Genomic DNA, 26,608 nt, shown 5'->3' with positions numbered 1-26,608 from the left:
TTTCTAGTTTTGGCATGGTTGAGTAGTGTGGAAATTACATCTGGTGATATTCTTGGATGCCTTTAGGAGCCAGCACTGATGACATAATTTCCTTAGTAGTCGTTTGTCAGTCAGTTCAGGGCTGGCTAGTCACTTGAGGCCTGACTCTACTCACAGTAGAGACTATAGCAATACTTCTAGTGGTGCACGTGCCAGTCGTACTGATCCAAATCTCCATTCTGCACCTACTAGCTGATTTGGGGGTCTGTGCAGAAGAGTAGAAGGAAAGGAGCATCTGTGGTCACTATGTGGAGGCTACTGCAGCCCTAATGGCTGGAATAGGGTTTCACAGAAAAGAGCATGGACAAGTGATAGATCCTCTGGCTCTTGACCAGAGCAGAGAGCCCCCTGCTGCAGTGCAGTGCACAATGCCATGTGCTGCTCTCTAGCATCCCAAATCCAAGACCTCCAGAGCAGCATCGATTCTGCTGCCAGATAGAAAGCAAAGTTTCCCATAATGATCTTCAGCTTAGTTACCGCACCTTATTTTTATTGGGTGAATTGAGCACCACTGAGACTACCTCTTCTGCGTTACAGTTTGTGTGCTCCTGTTATCCTTCACTCCCTGCTTGTCACAGGCTGAAACTGCTGGAGGAAAGGGGAAGCTCAAACAGCGAAAGTGTAATTATGTATTGGGCATGGGCAATAAACAGCTTAGGTAAGCATCTTGCTAGGAATAAGCTCATTATAAATGTTTTTGTCGTGGCTTGTTCATAGATAGTGAATTTACATAACTCAATACATTAGATAAATGCTGATAGGGCACACGGTGTGAGAACTACATGGGAGGGCACACAAATGTGAAACTCTGCTGCTTGCCTGGGGAGCCTCAGGCACAGGCAGCTCAGGGGAGAAGTCACCATTGCACAGATGGTCCTGTTCTCTGTCCTGTACTTTGGTGCATTAACGGGAACACAGTCTACTCCTGTACTTTGGTGCATTAACGGGAAAAGTATTCATGGAGTGGCTCCAAAACAGTCCTGTTGCCTTAGGAACGGGGAGGATGCCTCCTGCCTTGCTTCCCTGTGCATCTGTCCCATGCTTTAGCTGGCTGCTCCAGGTGGACAATGAACAGAGCGTTTTAGCTGAAAGGTGTCATTCTGGAAATAATGCCTGAATAAATTCATTTTATACAGATATCTATGGCAGTTTGGAGAATGACAGCCACCATCGAAAACTAATGGCTCCTGTGACTATTTCTCCAGTCTATGGGCTGACAGAGTTTCTTTGACTCTCTGAGCTCCTTATATGGGGTTTCCCAGGCTGTGGAGCCATGTAAATATAGGCCCAACTGTCCAATGTTCTTCTCTATGCCACTTTATTTGGAATGGAGGCTTGGAACCGAAATCCCAAGCCCACATGGTGTTAGTGTGTCCCACATGGCTGCACCATTGTCTGGACATCAGTGGCACAGAGGGTCTTCTACATACCAGAAAGGGGTGATTTCCACCTGACCACATATTCTTCCCTCAGTTTTGACAAACAGCTTCCAACTATATCGAAGTGAATCATGCAGGGGGCACTGCAGGTGAGAATGAAGGGTTAATGTGCCTAGTCATTTATTTCAGAAGGGCTCTCTTGGATAAATAAGGATTCCTGCAATGTAGTATGATTAGTTGAATATTTAGAGCTAGATTCACCTAAGCACCTAACTTCCAGTTTAAGTACCCCAGACCAACTTTTAGGTGCCACAGGCATTCACAAAACCACCACTCAGCTATTGCCTAACCCTGTAGGCACCTGAAGTTCTAGGTATCTGTTTCCACTGGCAAAGTTCCATGGTACTTACATTTCTACCAGGTGATATGTCAATGTACACCCGCGGAGAATCTGCCCCCAGCCTCCAGGAACTTACAGTCCTAACACATCATTCTCTATACAAAGGGAATTTAAGATTGCAAAGTGCTAGGCTTTACATGCCCTAATGCAAACTCAGGGTGTTTTTTTTTATTAATGTTGAGTTGAATTATGATAATCAAAGACAACACAAACCTTTTTCTTATCTTCTCAATGCATAGCTATTGAATAAACAGCAGGATTTTAAAAAAGTCAAGAGATTTTGCATAACTCCCTTTTTGGGCCCCAAACCTGAGACATTTTGAAGGGGGATCTGATTTTCAGAAAATGCTGAACACACGTCCTCTGAAAATCCAAACTTTCTATTGTTTATTGTTTAACTTTTGGAAATTGCCCTCTTTCTGTCCCCCATTCAGCAAGGCACTTAAGCATACTCTTAATTACTAACTAAGTACATGAATAATCCCATTGAAGTCAATGAGAATACTCTTACTGAAATTAGTGTGACTATTCAGATGTTGAAAATTAAGCACGTGCCTAAAGCTATGCACGTTTCATCACCTTGCTGAGCTGGGGTCACAGTGGATTATATTATGCACACAATAAATCCTGACTTGATTTATACAAGCCCTGGATGTCACTGCTATTGTGGATGGGTAATTGAGAACAGAATTTGGTCTCTACTTTAAGTACTTTTGGATTTTTACAGAACATGATGTGCTCTATGAACGTCAATGATTATTATAATTTCCAATGTGGGTAATATAAATCTATCATTTAATTTATTCCCTCGTTAATTAGACAATGATGGTAACTTCACTATCTGATAGAGAAGAGGACTCAAGTGGGATCAGCCTTTAAAATGAAAAATTTGAGTGATATTCTTTTCCATGAAGATGGAAGAGGAGTGTTTTAAAGATGATAAACTCTGGTGAGGTAAGTAGTATTTTCTTATCATAACATACAGGTTTGGATTGCTGAGGTTTGAATAGGCCCAGTGGAGATGTGTCTTCATTTTAATACTACAAGCCTGTCTAACTCATGTTATTATATTGAATGCAGATTTAAGAAGGCAGAATTAAATAATTGTCTTGACCACTGCAGTAATCTAAGGCTATGTCTACACAGCAGCGTTATTCTGGAATAAGGTATTCCAGAAGAGATAATCCAGAATATTTTATTTCAAAATAGCGTGTCTACCTACAAAATGCGTTTTGAAATAGTGCTTAGCTATTTTGAAATAGCACGTCCACACTGATTGGATGCTGAATCGCATTTAAGGCCACCCGGAATCAGTTCCGGCAGGGCATCAGGTCAGTAGTTACCTCATGTGGCTGCTGCTAAAGGTTATCTGAGGCTCGTTCTTAAAGGGACCCCTCCCCCCCCCCCCGGACAGCCGTTTCTCAGGTTTCCCTGCTTGTTTGCCTATCTCTCTGAGGGACAGCAAAGCATTTTCTCTTCTTGCTGTGGTTGCACTGACTCAGGACACCTCAGCACACTCCACTATGGAGCAGGAGCTGCCTCCACACAGTCTTCAGCTCTTGGAGTTTTTGCTGCATGTCCTGCATCACTTTCTGCAGACTGCCTCCCAAGCTCCGCAGGAAGCCAACCCCCAGGGCTTCTTGGAGACCCTCCTTGTGTATGTGGCGGAGTGGCTACAGGACCTGGACATCACCCACCATGGTCTGGGTGCCTTGCCCCAACCCATTTGGCATCTGGACACCAGTGCAGACTGGTGGGACCGCATTGTTCTGGAGCGCTGGGGAGACCAGCAATGGCTCCAGAATTTCAGAATGAAGAAGGGCACCTTCTTCAAGCTGTGTGAGTGGCTCGCCCCTGCCCTGAGGTGACAAGACACGCACATGAGGCCCATCATTCCCCTCCAGAAGCATGTCGCCATCGCCCTTTGGAAACTCTCTACACTGAACAGCTACCGATCCGTGGGGAATCAGTTTGGCATGGGGAGATCCACCGTCGGGGCCCTGCTTATGTAGGTATGGCATTCTTGTCCCAGGTGGGGGGTGGAAGAAGGGAATGGGCTTCCCTTGGAAATGATAGGGTACTGTGGGGGTGGAGGTGGTGCAAGTCCCCTCCCCAGGAGGGTTTGTACTGTCCTGCCCACACAAAGCCCTGCCTGCAGGGGCCGTGATTGCAGGGTTGTGAGTGGGGGGAAGGGAAAGTAGAAGGGGGGAGAGGGGAACTCTGAGGTGCCCTAGCACCCGTGTGATTCTTGGTTTGTTTGTCTCCTTCTGCAGGTGGTCAGGGAGGTCAACAGCATCCTGCTGTGCAGAGTCATCCACCTTGCAGAAGTGGATGCATCTGCCAACTACAGGGGGGCTATCGACAAGACACACATCCCTATCTGTACCCCAGACCACCGGACATCAATGTACATTAACCACAAGGGATACTTTTCAGTGGTCCTGTGGGCTGTGACTGACCACGGGGGCCAGTTTATGGACATAAATGTTGGGTGGTCAGGGAAAGCACACGATGCACGTGTGTTCAGGAACTCTAGTGTCTGCCAGAAGCTGCAAGCCGGAACTTTCTTCCCCAACTGCCACATCAGGGCTGGGGATGTAGACATGACTGTATTCCTGGTGGGGGATGTGGCCTATCCTCTACAGCTGTGGCTCATGAAGCCCTACACTGGCCACCACAACCCTTCACAACAGGCATTTAATGCCAGGCTGAGCAGGGTCCGCATGGTGGTTGAGGGGTACCTTTGGCTGCCTGAAGGCACATTTTAGATGCTTCCTCACCCACCTGGACCTTGGGGAGCACAACATTCCATCGAGATCTCTTCCTCCTCCTTGCTGTCGTCCTCTGGACGCCGAGCATGGGTGATGACTGGCGTCTCCACCCCGGAGTCTATAACTATGGGGCAGGGTTGGGAAACAGACTACCCCGCCTCAGGATGCGGTCCAGATCCTTATAATATGGGCAGGTATTGGGCTCTGCCCTGGATTAGGAGCTGCCCTCCTTGGCCCTGACATAAGCCTGGTGGAGCTCCTTTACCTTCATCCCCACCTGTTCTTGGGTGTGGATGTGGCCTTTGCTCCCCAGGCTGTCTGCCATGCAGCCATAGACATCTGCATTCCTCCATCTGGTGTGGAAATCCTGGAGGTTTGTCTTATCCCCCCCAAACCTCAATAAGGTCCAGGACCTCCGCACCAGACCAGGAAGGCGCATGTCGCTTGTGGCCTCTCACAGGCTCCTGGGAGCTGGCTGAATGATCCCTGGGAGCAGTGGAGGGCTGGCTGGCACTGTCTGGCTGGCTCATCTTGGGCCAAAATGGAGTCAGGTGCAGCTGCAGAGTGGCTCAGGGCTGTCAGGCCTGCTGCGAGCCACAAACCCTGCCTGTAGAGGCTGCAGCTTTAAGGGCTCCAAGGGAGGGCAGGGGAATAGGGCTTTCCTGTTTGTGGGAAGAGCTGGAGGCCCCTATTTCGAAATAGCCCCTATTATCTGTCTACACAGCACCTATTCCGAAATAGCTGTTTTGGAATAGGTGCTATTCCTCGTAGAATGAGGTCTATAGAACTTGAAATACGAGGAGTACAGATAGTTCGGAATGGCTATGTAGTTCGAACTATCTAGCCCGTGCCGCGTGTAGCCGCGCGGCACGGGGTTCGCACTAGCCGGCTTTTAAAAATGGCGGCGCCGGCTTTATGCTAATGAAGCCCGGGAAATTCAAATCCCGGGCTTCATTAGCAAGTTCGGTATGCATACATTACCCCGCTAGTTCGAACTAGCGGGGTAGTGTAGACATACCCTTAGAGAGTATCAAGCTTGCAAGAGTTGCTGGTTAAGAGTAGGAGTGATGAATTTGAGACTGCCTCCTGATAGCTAGCTGATGAGGGAAAGTGAAGCAGCTGATAACGGGGGAGCTGTATCTGAAAGGCTAAGAGTTAGGCAGAGACTCACCATGTTGCTAGCAAGAGAGCATCAGTAGCTCTGACAGGAAGACACAGGACAGTCAGAAAGGGGAGTCTTAGCCTGATTCTTCTGACTTCTGTACGGGCCTGCCCTAGGTCCTGAGTTAGGAACTGTTGTGTTCATCTCTTGTAACAGTGTGCCAAGCGCATGTGTTAGAAACAAAAGGTGCAATCTAGTAAACAATTCCTCAGCTTGCTCAGTGAGTGTCCATGGAGATCCTTGGTGAGCTATAACACAAAAAGTAAGCTTGTAAGAGGTAGAAACTTGGACAGCTGACTAGGGAGGAGTATAAATATACTGCTCGAGAATGCCGGGGAGTTACCAGGAAGGCGAAAGCACAATTGGAATGGCAGCTAGCAAGGGATGTGAAGGGTAACAAGAATGGTTTCTACAGGCATGTTAGCAATAAGAGGATGATCAGGGAGGGTGTGAGACCCTTCCTGGATGAGGGAGATAACATAGGACAGATTTTGTGGGAAAAGCTGAAGTACTCACTGTTTTTTTTTGCTTCTGTCTTCACAGACAAGGTCAGCTCTCAGTCTATTGCACTAGGCAATGCAGTATGGGAAGGAGATAGGCAGCCGTCGGTGGAGAAAGAAGAGGTTAGGAACTATTTAGAAAAGCTAGACATACACAAATCCATAGGTTCGGATTTAATGCATCCGAAGGTACTGAGGGAGTTGGCAAATGTCATTGCAGAGCCTTTGGCCATTATATTTGAAACCTCATGGAGATCGGGAAAGGTCCCGGATGATTGGAAACAGGCAAATGTAGTGCCAATCTTCAAAAAAGGGAAGGAGGATAATCAAGGGAACTACAGACCAGTCAGCCTTACCTCAGTCCCCAGAAAAATCAAAGGGCGGGGGGGGGAATCCTCAAGGAACCCATTTTGAAGCACTTGGAAGAGGGGAAAGTGATCAGGAATAGTCAATATGGATTCACCAAGGGCGAGTCATGCCTGACCAATCTGATTAGCTTCATGATGAAGTAACAGGCTCTGTGGACATAGAGAAGTCGTTGGATGTGATATACCTTGATTTTAGCAAAGCTTTTGATACAGTCTCCCACAATATTCTTGCCAGCAAGTTAAGGAATTATGGATTGGATAAATGGCCTATAAGGTGGATAGAAAACTGGCTAGATTGTCGGGCCTAATGGGTAGTGATCAACAACTCAATGTCTGGCTGGTGGTCAGTTTCAGGTGAGTGTCCCAAGGATCGGTTCTGGGCTGGTTTTGTTCAACATCTTTATTAATGACCTGGATGAGGGGTTGAATTGCACCTTCAGCAAGTTTGCGGAAGATATTAAGGCTACGGCTACACTGTAGCCTTCTTGCGGAAAAGCTTATGCAAATGAAGTGTGGCATGGAATATCGCCGCGCTTCATTTGCACAATTAAATTAGCAGCCGCTTTTGTGCAAGAAGCTTTTGCGCAAAAAGGAACTGTGCAGAAAGCTCCTTTATGCGCAAAACCCCCCGCTTGCACAAGAGCCGTTCTTCCTCATTTTTTTCAGGAAGAATGGCTCTTGCACAAAAGGGGGGTTTTGCACAAAAAGGAGCCATCTACACAGATCCTTTTTGCGCAAAAGCCTCTTGTGCGAAAACGGCTGCTAATTAATAATGCAAATGAAGCGCAGCGATATTCCACTCCACGCTTCATTTGCATGAGCTTTTCCGCAAGAAGGGTACAGTGTAGCTGTAGCCTAAGATAGTGGGAGAAGTAGATACATTGGAGGGCAGAGATAGGATCCAGACTGACCTAGATAAATTGGAGGATTAGGCCAAAGAAATCTGTTGAGGTTCAACAAGGACAAGTGCAGAGTCCTGCATTTGGAACAGAAGAATCCCAAGTATTGTTACAATCTGGGGACCCACTGGCTAGGTAGCAGTTCTCCAGAAAAGGACCTGGGGATTACAGTGGATGAGAAGCTGGATATGAGTCAACAGTATGCCCTTATAGCCAAGAAGGCTAATAACATATTAAGGGTGCAATAGGAGGAGCATTTCCAGCAAATCTAGAGAAGTTATTATTTCCTTTTATTTGGTACTGGTGAGGACACATCTAGAGTATTGTGTCCAGTTCTGAGCCCCACCCCCATAGAAAGGATAGAGATGCATTGGAGAGAGTCCAGAAGAGGGCAACCCAAATGATTAGGGGGCTGGAGCACATGACTTATGAGGAGCGGCTGAGGGATTTGGATTTATTTAGTCTGCAGAAGAGAAAAGTAAGGGGGGATTTGATAGCAGCCTTCAGCTTCCTGAAGGGAGGTTCTAAAGAGGATGAAGAGAGGCTGTTCTCAGTAGTGATGGATGGCAAAACAAGGAGCAATGGTCTCAAATTACAGTGGGGGAGGTCTAGGTTGGATATTAGAGAAAACTATTTCACTAGAAGGGTGGTGAAGTACTGGAATGGGTTACCTAGGGAGGAGGTGGAATCAGCCCAAGGATTCTATGATTCTATGAGTCTTAGGGTATGTCTGCACTGCCACCCTAGTTCGAACTAGGGTGGTTAATGTAGTCATTCGAAGTTGCAAATGAAGCCCGGGATTTAAATATCCCAGGCTTCATTTGCATCTTGCCCGGCGCTGCCATTTTTAAATCTCCGTTAGTGCGGACTCCGTGCCCGCGGCTACACGCGTCACGGAGTAGGTAGTTCAACTACCTCGAGGTGTACCGGTAGTTCGAATTAGAAAGCCTAATTTGAACTACCTACTCCGTGCCGTGTGTTGCTGCGGGCACGGAGTCCGCACTAACGGGGATTTAAAAATGGCAGTTCCCGGCAAGATGCAAATGAAGCCCGGGATATTTAAATCCCGGGCTTCATTTGCATCTTCGAATGACTACATTAACCACCCTAGTTCGAACTAGTTACCTCATATCAGACCTATACAGGTTCCAACTCTACTAATTTTGGTGTTGAAAGACAATGTTGTTTAAAAATAATAGAGATCAATCCCAAATGAAAAACAGGACTGCCAAGAACAAATTGCAGCCAAAGTCCAAATTTCAAATACATCCCATTAAAAGTTTATGAAGAGAAGCCAAACAAAAACTACACAGAAAATTCAAAGGACGTAACAACTAGCTCTCTGTGGGTATGTCTAGACTGCATCCCTCTGTCAGCAGAGGGATGCAGATTAGGCAGGTCAACATTGCAAATGAGGTAGGGATTTAAATATCCTGTGCGTAATTTGCATAAAAATGGCTGCCGCGTTTTGCCAACTCAGCACTTTCTGCAAGGAGGTTTACAGGATCTGCCAAAAAAGGCTTTCTTTCTCAACAGATCCCCCTCTAGACTACTGCTTTTTGCCGAGAAAGTGCTGAGTTGTCAAAACGTGGCAGCCATTTTTATGCAAATTAGGCATGGGATAGTTAAATCCCTGCCTCATTTGCAATGTTGACCTGCCTAATCTGCATCCCTCTGCTGACAGAGGGATGCAGTCTAGACATACCCACAGAGAGCTAGTTGTTATGTCCTTTGAATTTTCTGTGTAGTTTTTGTTTGGCTTCTCTTCATAAACTTTTAATGGGATGTATTTGAAATTTGGACTTTGGCTGCAATTTGTTCTTGGCAATCCTGTTTTTCATTTGGGATTGATCTTTATTATTTTTAAACAACATTGTCTTTCAACACCAAAATTAGTAGAGTTGGAACCTGTATAGGTCTGATATGAGGTAATTTTAAAAGAAAAACTTTTGTGTTGGGGTAATTTTTTAACCATTATCAATATTATAATTGACAGCATTTATAATGTGCAGTTCTTCTTCATCTGGAGCTCCACTATTCTGCTGGATTTTATCCTTTGGCAGAGTAGCTGTGCTGTGTGGATCAACAACTAATAAAATCTAAAGGATTTTATTTCAAGCATCATGCTGTTTATTCTGTAAATGAAATTATATGTTATTGAATTTTATTTCTTTTTACCTTATCATTTTAATTGTTTTTAATTTTGGGACTCTGACATTTCATATGTGGACTCTGAGTCTGCATATACTTCTCTGAGTCTGCATATACCAGCAATAACTTCTCTGGGCCAGATCCTCACTTGTAGCGCCATTAACTCCAATGGAGCAAGCTGAAATTTTATCCCATTGACTCTAATGCAGTGTTTCCCAATTTTATTTGGCCATGGAACCCTTTTAAACTAGAAAGAATTTTGCGGAACCCCTAATAACAGTGTAATATATGGAGTTGAAAAAGTAGACCACAAATAAGTAAAGATAATAATAAACAAATGCTAAACAAGATCATGAGATCAACATTTAGTTTAATTGCACATATTAAAAAAAAAACTCATAAAATATTAATGTTTTTTAATCATAAAATGTTATAGTAATGGAATTTTCTTGCAGAACCCTTATTTTCACTTCGTGGACTTCGGGATTCTGCGGAACACTATTTGGGAAACACTGCTTTAATGGAATTACTTCTGACTGACACCAGCGTTCAGTCTGATCTAGACCCATTACCATCCCAATAAATCCACAGACCAAGATCCTGATGTGAGGTAAACAGATGTCCTTTGCTTAGAGCTGAGCACATTCACTTTTATAAACTACCATTATCAGCTGACATTAGCATCCAGAAGAGAGAATTAACACTGCATCTCCGTGGTGACATTCAAATACAAAGTCTCCATCATTTTCTTGACTCAAACTCTGCAATTACAAAAAATAGGCTATTACAGGCTTATGTTTCTTTACACAGTGGAGTAACATTCTATCAATAAATACATAAAAAGGAGTAAAGCAATAATGAAATAGCACTTTGTATTCAAATGTTTGACAGAATTAAGTATAATTCATATGCATCTAACCTTCAGGTCTCTACTCAAGTGCTTGACAACTGCAGATACATTTTTTATTATAAAGCAGAGTATGTTCCTCCCTCCCCGCATGCAATGTGGTTACATGGGGTTTTTTTTTCTCAGAACAGACTAGAGAACTCCAGGTGTGCTTTGTGTTTTATCGAGACATTAAGGGACTGATTTGCAGGGCACCAGCTGCTCCCTGTATCTTCAATGGGAGTTGTGGGTGCTTAGCACCTAGGAAAACCAGAGCCCAACCTACTTGCTGAACAAGCAGTCCTGGTTTAAAACAGAGTGTTGATTATTTTGTGAGTGGACTGGAGTCATTGTAGGGAAATGAAAAATGAAGTCACTGTACATTTTTTATCATGATATGATTTGTTTTATGAATGTTGTATCCCCAGGAATAAGGGATAAACAATAATTTCAGTGAAGTCAATCAGGCAATGGGTTAATCTATGTAGGAAAGCTGCCAAGATACTTTAATTTAATAGTCTAGAGAAAATTAGGTTTAGAACTTGGAGCCAAATTCTGGACCCTGGTGCAAAGCTTATTCTAAATGGGTAATTCACAGGGATACTGCACAGATATAGATAAGGATGGAGTCTACCTACATAGCACCAGTGCGGCAGTCCATGGGTTGCATCTGTGTCCATGCCTTCTGCACTTTTCTCTGCACAGGGATTTGACTAGTGGATCTGTGCAGAGCTGCATCTCTTAGCTTTTCTCATGCTCCCCCACAGTTTGGTGGAGAAGCTATGTAGGGGCATTGCTGTATGTGGGTGGGAGAGGTAAGGTCTGCCAATAAAATGTACAGACAGTTGCTTGACCATATATTAGTATGACAAAATATATTCAAGAGCCCAAATAGCCAGGATCCAGGCCCAGCCTTAGGGCAAGGTGAGCGAGGTGGTTGCCTTGGACCCCGTGCATTCAGGGCCCTGCGCTGTCCGGCTCCCGGCCTCGCCCACCCAGCCACTCACTCGCTGTCCTGACTGGGAGCCGCGTGGCCGTGCAGCTCAGCCACGCTGTCTTAGGTCTCGCACCCTCTTTGGGTGGGCCTACCAGTATCTGTTATGTTTATTGCTATCCGCCCATGATGTCAAACACATTAGCCACATGTGGCTATTTCCTGGTTGGATGTGGTTAGTTTGCTTGAACAACATAGCAATTTGGCCAGTTGAGTGTGTTTAGTTCGCTACAGCAGTAGCCATTATAGTGGTTATTGCTTCAGAACTGTTTTGACCCCACGGCTGTAAACCAATACGAATACAGTCTAGGAAAAAGGTTCAGTACAATCAGGGGCGGCCCGTGAGCCTAGGCGAACTAAGCAGTTGCCTAGAGCACCGCTGGCCCGGGCGCCCGATGATGACATCACGGGGTGCCCTGTGATGACGTCACAGCCATTGACGGCCGTACAGGCGCGGGTGCCAATTGTGCTGCCTGCCTGGGGCGCCAGCTGCTGTAGCCAGCCTCGGGCCGCTCCTGAGTACAATACCCATCTTTGGGAAGCCATCTTATCCAGCGTTGTTACAAATACCCTGCATTGTAAATCCCCAAATTGCACCCCAAAGCCCTCTTTTTATATCTTGCCTCTACAAGTAAAAGGTGCTGTGTATGCCATCTGAACCTAGATTTAACCGTAAGCTTTCTACTTTGTTTTTCTGGTATCATGGGATATCCCTTGTCAATTTGTTCTGAATACATCAATTACAGGTACCAAGTGCATGAAGGATTCTCTCAGGTCTGTGCTAGGGTAAAATAATAACATGTCTTGTCCTCTCTTTTGGGTTGTACCAGTACAGGCCTGTAAGAGTAACCCCCTTTCTGCTGGTATAGTAAAGCACTCATATGTCCTGATCTTGGCAGATTCCCTATTTGCTCTAAGCCAAAACTTTCTACAGTGAATGCAAAAGGTCATGGGATATGTCACATAAGTGAGCAGAGTTATATAAAAGCATAGGCCAATTTAGGCTAACTGCTATTGTATTTCTAAGATGTGTTCAATATGATAATAGGATTTGGGCCTAAAACTGCTGCTTGTGTACGGCAAGATTGGTCCCCATACAAAGTAGGGTGGTGGAATTTTTGCATTCCTTACACAAGAGTAGGGGCTAGTAAGTGAGAATGTACCTTTCCAGCCAAAAGATAAAACTCCTATGAAACTTTCATCCTTCACTTCATTTTCTCACCATCCCACTTTTTTTTTCTAAAAAATAATCTCAAAAGGTATATTTTAGAACAAAAATCATGTTGATACAGTTTTAATAACAAATGTGCTCCTGTACAGTATTTATATCCAGCTTTTGAAACAGTTACACAAGTCAGACTGAAAAGAAAGATGAAACATAATTATACTGAAAAGTAATTTAAAATGCAAATTCATCAGAGAAACTGCAAAACCTAATTGTAGTTTTCTCTTCTTATCAGCACTTCAAAAGCACTGTGTGTTACTTCCTCCCTTTGGGAAGGCCCAGATTACAGCTGCACTGCCACACTCCGACCTTTCCGGTGAAATATGTTTGACCTGGGGGGAAAAAAAAGCTCAAATATCTTAACCATGTGAAGAAACAGAGTGAAACTCAGTGATACATGACAGTCCTTCTGTTAATTCACAAAGAAATGTGTCTGCCTAAGCATGGAGACAGCGGTTGTGTATTATAAACAAAAGGCTGCTAATTTGTACATCTGGAAAGCATTAACCTACTGTATATACTTCCAGTGCAGTTTTGAAGAGACAAAGGTTTTTATAATTATACTTTCTGAAATATGTCTTTTGAGAAATTTGACTAGACTTCAGTTATGGACAGGCCTTTATCATGTTCTGGACTGAGTTTAAAAGATAACCATTAAGCAAAATATTGGTAGTGTTGGTGAAAGGTACCCTTGGGGATGGAAATCCTCCCCTCTATCTGTAGACCAGAGATAGCAGCAGTGTAGACTTCACCATGATGTTCCTGGTCTCAGCTGTAGAAACTAGTGGGAGAAAGGAGTTTATTCTCCAGGCCTGTTCATTCTTTAACCTTTGGGGAGTCTGTCAATAAGGGCCTCAATCACAGCTCCCTCTAAACTGTGTGGCAGCACAGCCCCACAGCTGCTTAACGAGCATTGCCCATGGGCTCAGTGCTGCATGATTGGAGCTGCCTGTTGGGGTGAGGGGCACTTCTCAGCTCCCCCAGGTCCCTGCTGAGGACAGAGCAGTGAATGCAAGGGGTCATCATGTTTGTTGTATTACATAGCTCTGGAGAATGATTCTGTATAGCAGGAGAATGTATTCACTTCAGCCATGCTCTCTCATTACTAAATATTTCCCTTTCAACTCTCTTCCTTTTTCAGACAACTAATAATTAACAAATGGGTTTGGGGGAGGGGATAAAAGTGAAGCGGTGCTCTGGCATACTGAAATGTACTGGGCCTGAAGCTTGATGATAATAATTCAGTAATCAGAGCTCTCTGTGCAAATTTGCCAGAAATTCAGACACTTTTTGGCAGCTATCACTTCAGAGAAGTGAAGTTTGAGAATAAAACAGAAAGATAAACATCTCTTACATATGCCAGCAGTGGGGGGGAGAAAGAAGCTAGGGATTTTGTTGGTTTTTTTTTCTAGAAACTTTATGCTCTGGGCATCTCTACATTCTAAACAGTGACAGTTAATGAGTATCTCACATGGGCCTGGTCTACACTGGAGCAGAAGGTTGACCTAAGATATGCAACTCCAGCTATGTTAAGCTCCTGTCAGCTTCCCTTACTCCTCACAGAAGTACCAGAGTACCGGACACAAGCAGAGGTTGCCCTCAGCGTTTGGTTTAGGGGTCTACATTAGACCCACAAAAAATCAAACACTAGAAGATTGACCTCCGGTGGTTCAATCTTCTCACTAGTGTAGACATGCCCTTACAGCAGTGTGAAACTGGAGTAACATCAGTGGAGTAGCACTAGTGCAAAAGTGGTGTGAGGAAAATTGGGACAATCATTTCTTGTTCTTATCTTCCCTTTTCTTTTACATAAATTAAATGAAAAGTAACCGTCATTCCAACTACATGGGAGAACTTTGGTATTGACACTATTGATTTGAATACGCAGATCATCGTTTTCAAACTTCGGTTGCGGGGCTGCCAAAGGAAGCCGGTGGCAGGTCCATGTCATTTTGATTACTTAATGTGTCCATAGCCACGGATCCTCACAGCTCCCATTGGCTAGAAATGGCGAACCATAGCCATTGGGGGCTGTGAAGCTCCATAGCTACAGACATGTTAAGTAAACAAAGCCGTGCGGGTCCACTAGTGGCTTACTGGCAACCCTGCAACCCAAGTTTGAAAAACACTGGCCTAGATCATGCATGAAATTATGTACACTGAAAACATTTTACATGTGTTCCCAGTGCAGGCAGGATTGTCCGAGTTCTGAACAAGTCTCGTTCACTAGTTCAGTTTGATTGTTGCAGTGCTAGTGTAGATGGGTAATATAAGTGTTGACACTGCACCAGGTCAGTAAGTCTCCTGGTGTGTTGCTACAGTGCTGCTGCCTTAGCCATAAGAGCAGTCCCTTGGAAGAATTAGGGTCAGATCAGCCCAAATCTTTCCCGAACTACTGCTGCCTCTTACATTACAGACCTCAGGCATTTATTCAAAGGTTCACAGCAGGGAGTCCAAAGCATCTGAAGCAGGCCCGGGATCTGACCTTGAGATACTTACCTTTAGGAACCTAAGAGTGAATGCTGAGCAAGTTGTTATCAATTCTTCTTATCTGTCAATGGATATTTTTCCATACCAATGATGCACAGGAAAGGAAACTTCCTCAACTAAGCACCCAGAAGGAAGGCAAGTTTAAAGAGGCTGAGCATCACTACCCCTGGCAGCTGATTATCTTGACTGCATTTGTTTGTATGTGTCACAGTTTTGCCAATTCCCATTGCTAGGATTTGGCTCTATTCTATAATCTAGAATGATTAAGGTCTAGAGAACACAACCTATGAAGGAAGACTGAAGGAATTGGGCTTGTTTAGTTTGGAAAGGAGAAGACCGAGAGGGGACATGATTGTGGTGTTCAGATATCTAAAGGGTGTCACAAGGAGGAGGGAGAAAATTGTTCTCCTTGGCCTCTGAGGCTAGGACAAGAAGCAATGGGGTTAAACTGCAGGAAAGGAAGTTTAGGTTGGACATTAGGAAAAACTTCCTAACTCTCACGGTGGTTAAACACTGGAATAAGTTGTCTGGGAAGCTTGTGGAATCTCCACCTCTGGAGATATTTAAGAGCAGGTTGGATAGACATCTATCAGGGAGGGTTTAGATGGTACTGGGTCCTGCCATGAGTGCAGGGGACTGGACTTGATCTCTCGAGATCCCTTCCAGTTCTAATGTTCTATGATTCTATTCCTTGTCATTGTACCCAACACAGTTGCTCTACTTCTTTCTGGAACTGAATGGGATACAGGAAGACAGCTATTAAGTGTTTAGTGAACTTAGGCCCAGACAGGATTCCCTACACAACTGAAGTGTTACTCAAATGGAGCAAACACTTGCCAAGTCTCAGCAATTCCAGATGCTGGCTCCTACGTGCTATGATAATTGCTTGTGAAATACCATGGCACTTGTACGGTAGTAACCAATTTTGTGCCTTGGCAGCTGCTGACTTCTCTTCTGAGTCAGACCCTGTGTCATGGGACATTTGTGGCTGAGCTAGGCCTATGGTGCCACCACTCTGCAGCAAAGAGGGCATAAGGGATTTGCAGCAAGGCTGGTATGTGCATCATTATGCAAGCTGTTCATGTAAAACTATCATTGCTTGGCACAAACAGCCTATCCTAACTGCCTGAACAGCTTGTAAGCAGGTATACAGCCAGCTGAACACATGGTCACAAATGTCAGCAGCAAGGAGGAGATCCAGCATGATTCATGAGTGACAGAGGTCTAACTAAGAGCACCTCAGTTTCTCTGAACTGAGGTAAAGGGAGGTGCCTTCCACTAGAGATAACAGTGTGTGTTACTAATCATTGTTATTGTGAGCCATTTCTCACCATGTTGGTTTACCTTGATTAGTAAATATTCAGAAAATAGTCCCATTTGTTTTTAGTGGAAGTACTTAATATTCAAAATGAACATGGGTACCAGAATATAGAACTTCATAATTATAACTATTAAATAAGCAAGCTCAATGCACCAGAACTTTGCATGGGATCCCTGCCACATAAAGTAGGTCCATTGTGCCACATAATTCATGGGTTTTACTTAAGGCTGTGGAAATAATAGAGAAAAGCTATACACTGAGTTTGATGTATTCTAATGATTCTGTTTCTGGCAGTATCCATGATGGACTAGGGATTGTACAACACAAAAATGGATATAGGCTTTTCCCCTAAAAGTTACAGTATACGATTTCTTTAATCCAAGTGTGCAATCTTGAATTAGAATGTATTGCAGATATTAATTAATAGGATACATGGCATCCTTGTGAGATGCATTGGAATTATAGCCAACGTTTTCACGGCCAGACCCTGAGGTGTGGTTGTAAATTAGCACAGTTCTTTTGAAGGCATTGGAAGTTTGCTGGTTTACAGGAGCTGAAGATCTGACACTCAAACTCTGACACCTCAAGGTGAGCATCCAAGTCAAAATGTAGATAGAAGCTGGAGTTTCAGAAGTGCTGAGCATTTGCAAGTCCCAGTGAAGTCAATGGTACATGTGGGTGCTGATTAATACTTGACAATTCAAGAGTTAACCAAAATCTTTATTTGTTTTAGTCCCTGTTGCACGGTAGACCACCTTCCCCTTGGGGGAGTATTCAAGTCCTTAGGGCTCTTGAAATTACCCTCCCTACCCCATGCATTCAACTCTTCCTCTCCTATCCTAAATACATGGCCCTGTCTTTGGGGCCATAGGGGCTAACTACTGAAGTTATTAATCAACACCCTCCTCTTGCAGGGACATTGTGGCCTAGTAGCTGAATTCAATAATAAACACCCCTCTCACTGGGGCAGTGCGGCCTAGCAGCCAAAATCGGCAATAAGCGGGTGCCGGTCCCATGGGTTCGGGTTTGAGGAGGAGGTAAGGGGACTTGGGCCCTCCCTACTCCACCCAAGTCCCTATTAGCAGTGACGCGGTCCATTGCTTGCTCAGCGGGGAATCCCACCCCAACACGCTGAGCTCCACGGGATACACTCTACCGCTCTGGGCTACTTCCTACCATTTTCCGCTGGTGTCCTTCTTCCAGCTCCTCTGCTGAGGTGTTGGTGTTTCACTGGCTAGTCACCAGGTCTGGTTCCTCTGGCAGTTCGTCTGCAGGAGCTCTGGTCGTACCTACTTCCTCCTCAGGTGCCACCCAGACTGAGTTTCTCTCCAGACCTTTATACCTGGGCTGCAGTCTGAACATGCCCAGCAGGGCTGCAGGGGCGGGGCTTCTTCAACTAGGTGAGCCTGGTTAGGTCTAGCTTCCCCAATGCAGGGCTGATACACCCTGTCACAGTGTCCCAAATATAAGAAATGTATGGACTCAGCAAAATCCTCTGATTTGCCCTTTTCCATGCTGATTGATAATGGTAAAAAAAAAATAATGAAATTTTAATTTACCTTTCAAAAAGCAAAATGAGAACATACCCACTTTAGTCCAGTAGAATTTTGCAAGTCTGATTGATTTTGCCATGGCTACTGTTAACAGACAGATATCTAGCTAGCTAGACTTGGATTTCTTCTAAAAACAAAACTGGGCGGGATTGCTTTCCTGCAGGCTGGCAGAAGGATACTGTTGGTATCACAGATTTTAGCAGCTGGCATGTTAATGAGACCATTGTTATTGAAATGAGATAAATAGTATTACCAGTTGTGGACTCCCAACTAGTTTCTGAAGAATTTATTGAACTTCAAAAAGTTTTTCAAGAATCGAGTAGAATATGTTTTTAGATTCAAGAGGCAGAAAACCAAAGCATAATCTGCAGTCACATTTATACGTATCTGAATTGACTTTTAACTTTTCGTAGCTAACCTTAAACAATTTCCACTTTTTTTTATTTGTGTTCCAGATAATGACAAAGACTGTGTCTTTGTAACAGTTATAACTTAGCTTAGCTTTAAAAATTAATACATTTTTGTTGTTGTTTGGCTTTCCCATCTTTAGGAAGAGGGTTACTGTGTATCTTAGAGAATAGCAAATGGACTTCCATTCTACCATTTTTCAAGATTATACTTGGCCATTTTTCTCAGTGAACTCTTAAAAAATAAACTAATGGCAAGCAAATAAAAAAAAACCTGAAAAGAATGTTTCCTGACTAGAGTGATTAAAAGGAGCTGGTATCAAACTGCATCTCACATTTTGCCTTTCACACACAGGTTTAGAATGCAATTTTTAGAGTTTTAGTTGATTGATTGTACAATCACCCAACAGACTAATCCGTTCTAAAAATACCACTAATGATCTTCTGATTATGTTGTCAATAGATCTGACACAACAGACCAAATATCACCCTGTTGCAAGCACGTGAAACTCCATTGATTTCAGTGGAGTTTCATCGAGCATTACTAGAGCTACGACTGGCTTAATGCCTTTTGTTTAGTCTTTTGATGCATTCTGTTATCAGTAGAAAGAAGTACATTATCCAGTGATTTGATACTAAGGTGGTGAGCACTCTAACAATCTTTTATTATATATTTTAGAAATGTGTGTCTGTCTCTCTGGTCTGCCTATCTGTAAGTCTGTTTGTTCAAGAACTCCTAAATGGTAAGAGCTAGGACCACCACATTTGATATGCAGCTTCCTCTTATTATAACAGAGCAAGGTCAGGGTTTGGTTGTACCAGGACAATGATATGTGCCTGGAATTAGATTGTTTCTCAAAAAATGGAATGGGAGGGATCTGATTGGAGGGAGTTATACTGACCACAGGAGGGCAGCAAAGGGTCAGAGATGAGGACTGGGACAGCTATAACCCCAGTGGACCAACAGGGGGCCAGGGTAGAGAAACAACAGCTACCTACCATATATTTCAGAGAGTTTGTCTGTTTGTACTTCAGGCGGGGAACATGTCCACTCCCCTGGCTTTGCCCACTTCTAACTTGGTCCCAGTCTGCATGAGTGAGAGAAGACTGGGGTTGTCCTCTCTCTCCCCGGGGCATCCTATATACTGAACCCCTCATTCCCAGCCCCATCCCATGATTTAAATGAAGAAAAACGTTATTTGAGTTAAGGATCTGACAATTCTAGGTAAATCTTCTATGGACTAAAAGACAGTTTAAAAACAACTTTAAGATATTTAAAAGAAAATCAAACTGTTTTGAGGACCGTTAATCCAAGCAACATGTCAGACTACAATTGTTCAGTGGAGTCATCAGTCCAAACTATTGACTACAGGCTGAACCTCTCTGGTCTGGCAGGACCAGGGATATTGCTGGACAAGAGAGCCCCAGTTGGCTAGGTTCAGAGGCTGGGCTGGTGGTGGGGAGCACAGCCCTGCCCAGGAGCACAGCCTGGACAGGCACCTGGGAAGGCAGCCCCAGCCGGACCAGCACAGGTGGGGAGTGCAGTCCTGGCTGGGTCAAAGGCAGTGGAACTGGCACCCAGGAGTGCAACTCAGATTGGCACCCAGGAGGGCAGCCCCCAGCAGGGCCAGGAGCAGAACCCAGTAGCTGGGGCTGGCACCAAGGACCAGGACTGACAGCCAGGAGGGGAGCCCTGACCTCCCCATGTCTGTCAAAGTCCGCGCTTCAGGACCACTCAACTCCCGAGGGTGCTGGACTAGGGAGGCACCAGCTATACTGAAAAATTGAATTTTCTTAAAAAAAACCGTTTTTGGCATAAAAAAGGCAATTGTTGTCTGCAAACGTGCATACAGGTTGTAGATCAGTGTTTCTCAAAGTGGTCTGCGGACTCACTCGGAGAGAGCTGCTACAGGGCTGCTCTGGTTTGTTTACTTACCGGCTCTGCACCCATGGAGCCTTGGGGTTCCCATTGGCTGCAGTTTGCTGTTTGCAGCCAAGGGGAGCTGCAGGAAGCAGTGTGACCTGGGCCGCTGCTTCCCGCGGCTCCCCTTGGCTGCAAACCATAGCTAATGGGAGCCACGAGGCTCCGTGTCTGTGGAGCCAGTAAGTAAACAAACTGAAGCGGCCCCCGTAGCAGCTTTCTTGGAGTGGGTCTGCAGCTGATTTTTAAGAAACACTGTTGTAAATTAACACACATTAAAAATGATGGATCCTTTTAGCAGGAAGTAAATCTGAATGACTTGTGGAGCTTTGGGCCCAACTGAGCACTTTCAAAGTCTCTTAGCAGTTTTGCTTTAGTAAGAAGTAAATAAGGAGGCCTGGGGAGGTTTGGTGTTGGTGGAGGTATATAAAGAAATATTGTCAGACTTTCAGATATGACAATATTGGCAGAGTATCAGCAAAAAATTATTTTTCCTCTACCTAAAACTCATATGGAAGTTAATAGGAGTGCTGGGTGCCACAGAAAAACAGAATTCGGCCTGGAGTGTCTATGAGACAAAGGAAAGTTACCATCAGCATTCTCAGGGTATGTCTACACTACAGAGTTAGTTCGAACTAACTTTAATAGGCGCTACACTAGCGCTCCGCTAGTTCAAACTTAATTCGAACTAGCGGAGCGCTTAGTTCGAACTAGGTAAACCTCATTTTACGAGGATTAAGCCTAGTTCGAACTAGCTAGTTCGAATTAAGGGGTGTGTAGACCCTTAATTCGAACTAGTGGGAGGCTAAGGCTTCCCAGGTTTCCCTGGTGGCCACTCTGGCCAACACCAGGGAAACTCTATGCCCCCTTCCCGGCCCCGGACCCCTTAAAGGGGCACGGGCTGGCTACGGTGCCCGTGCCAGGTGCAAGCCTGCCAGCACCCAGCCAGAGGACCCTGCACCTGGCACGGATCGAGCCACCCACCCGATGCCCCCCAGCCCTCCCCCTCTTCCCAGGACCAGGCTGGCGGCTCCTGGGAGCTTGCCCGGGACCGCAAGAGGTGGGCACCCGCCTGGGCTGGTGCGGACATCGTAGACCTTGTCCACGATCTCCGCACTAGGCACAGGAAAGTGGCCGTCTAGGGCAGGAGAGCTGCCAGCCTGGCCACCCAGGAGCAGGAGTGCATGAAAATCAAGGTGGTCCACTGAGACCCCCGACCCTGAGCCCTGAGCTTACAATGGCCGTCCTGGGTCAGACCAAAGGTCCATCTAGCCCAGTAACCTGTCTGCCGACAGCGGCCAACACTAGGAACCCTGGAGGGGATGGACCGGAGACAGTGACCAAGCCATTTGTCTCGTGCCATCCCTCTCCAGCCTTCCACAAACTTTGGGCAGGGACACCACTCCTACCCCATGGCTAATACCACTCCATGGACCCAACCTCCATGACTTGATCTCACTTCCCTTTCAACTCTGTTCTAGTTCTAGCCTTCACATCCTCCTGCAGCAAGGAGTTCCACAGGTTGACTCTTTGCTTTGTGAAGAACAACTTTCTGTTACTAGTTTGAAGCCTGCTACCCATTCCTTTCCTTTGGTGTCCTCTAGTCCTTCTTTATGGGAACTAATGAAGAACTTTTCTGTATGCACCCTCTCCACCCAACTCCTGCTTTTAGAGACCTCTATCCTGTCCCCCCTCCGTCTCCTCTTTTCTAAGCTGAGAAGTCCCAGTCTCTTTAGCCTCTCTTCATATGGGACCTGTTCCCAACCCCTGATCATTGTAGTTGCCCTCCCCTCTCCCAGCCTTTCTCTTCCCCTCTCCCACCTCCTTTTCCCAGTCTCCCCCAGTTTTGTTCAATAAAGACAGATTCCATTTTTGAACACAATTGTCCTTTATTTTGTACATCAAGAAAAGGGGCGAGGGAAGGGTGAGTGGAAGGAGGTGAGGGAGGAATGGGGCACGAGCCCCTGATGGGGAGGACTGGGCTGGCTCTGTGGGCTTCTGGGGGTGGAAGCTCTCCTGCAGCCCCCCAATTGCCCCCTCTCCCCAGATGGCAGCGTGCGGCAAGTGCAGCCGAGCTGATGGCCGAGTGGTGTGATGTGCCCAGTGTGGGCACTCCGGGCACTCCTAGCCAGGACTGGTTTTCAAGCGGGGCACCCCTGAGAACTGTCTGTGCGGGGTGGGGGTCGGGACCCTTTAAGTACAGCCCTCGGCTAGCCTGAGACAGCATCTCCATGCTCTAAGTCCTCCTCTGATGCCCTGCCGGCACTGCTTCCAGCCATCCTTAAGCCCTGTTCACTGTCCACTTAATGTGGACATGCTAGTTCGAATTAGCAAAACGCTAATTCGAACTAGTTTTTAGTTCTAGACGCGTTAGTTCGAATTAGCTTAGTTCGAATTAACTAATTCGAACTAAGTTAGTTCGAATTAGCGCTGTAGTGTAGACATACCCTCGGTTATTACAAGTGCTACGTAAGCAGGAAGCTATTATTCAATCTTCACAATACTCTTATGTTTTTAGACATTATCAGCCCCATTTAACAGATCCAGAAACTAAGACAGAGTGGTTCACTGATCTACCCATAACCACACTGCAAGACTTGAAATTCAAGAGTTCCTGGGTCTCAGGTCTGTGTTCAGTCAACTAGACCACAGTGTATCACAAACATGCATTTATTTGCAAACTCCATGCCAACCAAAATTAGGAACAGTTCTCCTTTTTCATATGCAGAATCCAAAATTGCACCACCGCTTCTGGTTTCCTTGCGTACCTGACATGATAATTGTTAGCCACAGTGTTTGTATCCTCTTAACTGCTGCTACCAACATTTTAAAAAAGCCTACAACAAATACAGAAATAAAACAGTAGGTAATTCTAATAAAAGAACACTTACTTCCTCTTTATAAAGATACCTAGAGGCAGCAGATTTTGTCATCCAGCTGGAATCTATTCCCATATTTTAAAAATAGAACCAAAGGAAGAAAAAAGGAAATTCAAAGAAACATACTGTCACTTTTGGGTTGTTAAAAACTTCCTTTCTGAAAAATCTCCAGCCAGTCCTAAAACCAGCCCTTACATGGTAAGCATATGATACACAAACAAGAAAAATCAGGGCTCATTTTGTGGGGGAGGGAATATGTTTCTTTTGCCTAAAATATTTAAAGAGACAAATTAGTTTATAATCTGTGTAAGGACATGAGGAAATGGAAGAGGGAGTTCTTTTTGGTAAGTGTGAAAATTACTTATCCTCTATGGGGATGTCTACACTGCATTCCTCTTTCGAGAGAGGAATGCAAATGCAGCTGAGCAAAATTGCAAATGAAGCGCGGATTTGAATTTCCCACACTTCATTTGCATAATCGTGGCCTGACGCTTTTTCGAAATACTTTATTTCGAGATAAAAAACGCTGTTTAGATGCAGTTATTTCAAGAAACACCCTTTCTTTTGAAATAATGCTTACGCGTTATAAAATGAGGTTTAAGGGTTATTTCAAAAGAAGGGTTTTTTTTCGAAATAACCCCATCTAGATAGCCTTTTTTCTTTCAAAACAGGGTATTTTAAAAAAGCGCCCAGATGCAATTATGCAAATGAAGCACGGGAAATTCAAATCCATGCTTCATTTGCAATTTCGCTCAGTTGTATTTGCGTTCCTCTCTCGAAAGAGGAATGCGGTGTAGACATACCTTATGGGTGCACCGAGGGCAGAAAAGAGAGACCAGAAAAGTGGAAAAGAGCAATTGAAATTGATAGATAAGACAGAAAATGTCATAATGCTACTATATAAATCCATGGTATGGTCATGTTTTGAATACAGCATCAGTTCTGATCACCACAGCTCAAAAAAGACATATTAGAATTGGAAGTGATACAGAGAAAGGCAACAAAAATGTTTAGTGTACGGAACACCTTCCCTATTAGAAAAGATTAAAACGACAGGGACCATTCAACTTAGAAAAATAGACAACTAAAGGGAGAGAGGCATGGGACAGAGATGTGTAAAATCATGAATTGCATGGAGAAAGTGAACAGTGAATTGTCATCATCTCTTCACGTAACACAAGAATCAGGGGTAGGCAAATTAATAGGCAGCAGGTTTAAAGCAAACATATGGAAGTAATGAGTCACACAATGCATAATCAGCATGTGGAATTGATTGCCGAGGTATGTTGTGAAGTCCAAAAGTATAACTGGGATACTAAAAAGAATTAGATAAATTTATGGAGACTACATCCTTCAATGGCTATTATCCAGGTTGGGCAGGGATGTAACCCCATGCTTTGTGTGTCCATAAACCTTTGCCTGCTAGAAGCTGGGATTGAATGGCATGGGGTGGATTACACAATAATTACCCTGTTCTGTTCATTCCCTCTGAAGGCTCTGGCCCCTGTTGAAAGACAGGATACTGGGCTAGATGGACCACTGCCTCAACCCAATATATCCATTCTTATGTTCCTATGAGGGAATATAGAGCTCCCGCCATCCCCAGGCCACACAGCACCCACAGAGAATACAAACATTAGTGCTTCAGGGAGAGGACCTCTGGCTAGTAAGTGTGCCACAGCATTCCAAGGCCCTGCTTTATTTGAGGTGAGTCCAATGCTGTCTGACTTTTTTGTGTCTGGCCTCAGTTTGCTGTGGGAGCACATCCTGCTCCATCCTCCTCCACGTGACCTCTATAGCTCCACATACACATGCATGAATGGATACCCCTCCCCTGCTCTAGTGCTCCAGACTGACCATACAAATGGATTATCTGAACCCTTATTTGATCTGATTGTGAATGTATATCCTGGCAGCACATTGCTGCAGTTATTGCTACTACTAAATGAATAACCACCCATTGTAACCAAGATTTTTGTAGATCTTTGTGCTACTCCGCTTCTTGTCAGAGTGCTGTAACCATGAGAGGGAGAAATAAACTTTCTACTTCCCTCTTCCTCATTATGGATACTCTCTCTTGCTGTATTACTTAGTCCTTGGGGCAAACTTCATGCGCACAAAAATGGAGCCAAATTCTGTCTTTGGATCCATTGTACAGCCCTAACTCACTTTAATAACATTGCATAGGCATAATTCAGAGCAGATACATAGTGTGTATATATGCAAAAATATTTTTGGGAAGTGAGAATTTACGAAAACTGTATTTTTACATTCTCCAAAGATTGAATGAATTATGTACATTACTTGCTTAAAAAATGGGAGGACAAAGGCAAATATGACAGTTGTTTCATTACCGTGTGTTTGTCTTAACTATTTAGCATTATGGCAGAATTTGATCTATATCATTTTTGCTTCTACATATATATATTTGGATCAGACTTAGTTGTGTGGAAGTTTTTGTCCTGTACTGATCTAGACCATTGATTATATTTCTTGTTTTTAGCTGTGCTTCAATTTATGACTTTTCATAGGACCTAGACATTTTTTCCTGCAGTCTATTAATGATTTAACTTCTCTAATAATACAATAACAGAATCTGCTGAACAAGGGCATGGCTTTCTCACTTTGTGTACTGGGTTTGCATGTTATATATATATTTGTATTTTGCATTTATTCCAAAAAGCATGGGATTATATTGTCAACTTGATGTTGTTTTATTAACAGCAGCAGGGGATCTGGCCCATTTAAAAATGAATTTTGAGAACCTATTTTAAATAGGAAAAAGGGTTCAAAATCTATTTTTAATATCTCCAACTAAAAATCTTCTCCCACTTTCAGTTTTATTTGTTAAAAGTCGTGTACTTGACTACTTTTGTAAGGTAATGGTAATAAATGTTGCAAACATATTAGACAACGAGTAAGTATACTAACAACCACTACAAAAAAGATAAAGTAACACACAAGCCATCAATAAACATTTGATAAATTCAGCACGAAAGCAAGTTAACTAAGAGTCTGGTGAAGTGTTAGATACTATGGCCAAAATTTGAAGGTGGCGTAATCACTGTATAAAAATGAGAGAGAAACCAGGTGTGTGTGTCAGTGCCATTTTACTGAAATCAGTTCATTTTTCTGTGTATATAGTTACTAATGGAATAAAGGGAGCAGCAAAAAGGGGAGCCCAGATAAAGAGGTTGGTTCGAATTCAGGCCTGATGTAAGTGGGTGCAACTGCCATTGATGAATTAGTTGTTTATTATTTGT

The 26,608-nt window shown here is 44.2% G+C and overlaps 1 long non-coding RNA gene across 1 annotated transcript in view; it reads left to right on the top strand.

Moving 5' to 3' along the window:
• The window catches only part of LOC112545157 (uncharacterized), a 50,999-nt gene that overhangs the window by 9,649 nt on the left and 14,742 nt on the right, over positions 1–26,608 (top strand). Inside the window, exon 3 of the long non-coding RNA XR_012903795.1 lies at positions 2,638–2,772. This is a non-coding gene — a long non-coding RNA (uncharacterized LOC112545157). The remainder of the gene's footprint in view (positions 1–2,637; positions 2,773–26,608) is intronic.

This window comes from Pelodiscus sinensis, chromosome 5 (genome assembly GCF_049634645.1).
Source record: "Pelodiscus sinensis isolate JC-2024 chromosome 5, ASM4963464v1, whole genome shotgun sequence".
NCBI lineage: Eukaryota > Metazoa > Chordata > Testudines > Trionychidae > Pelodiscus > Pelodiscus sinensis.
This window is presented reverse-complemented; position numbering and strand designations above follow the sequence as displayed.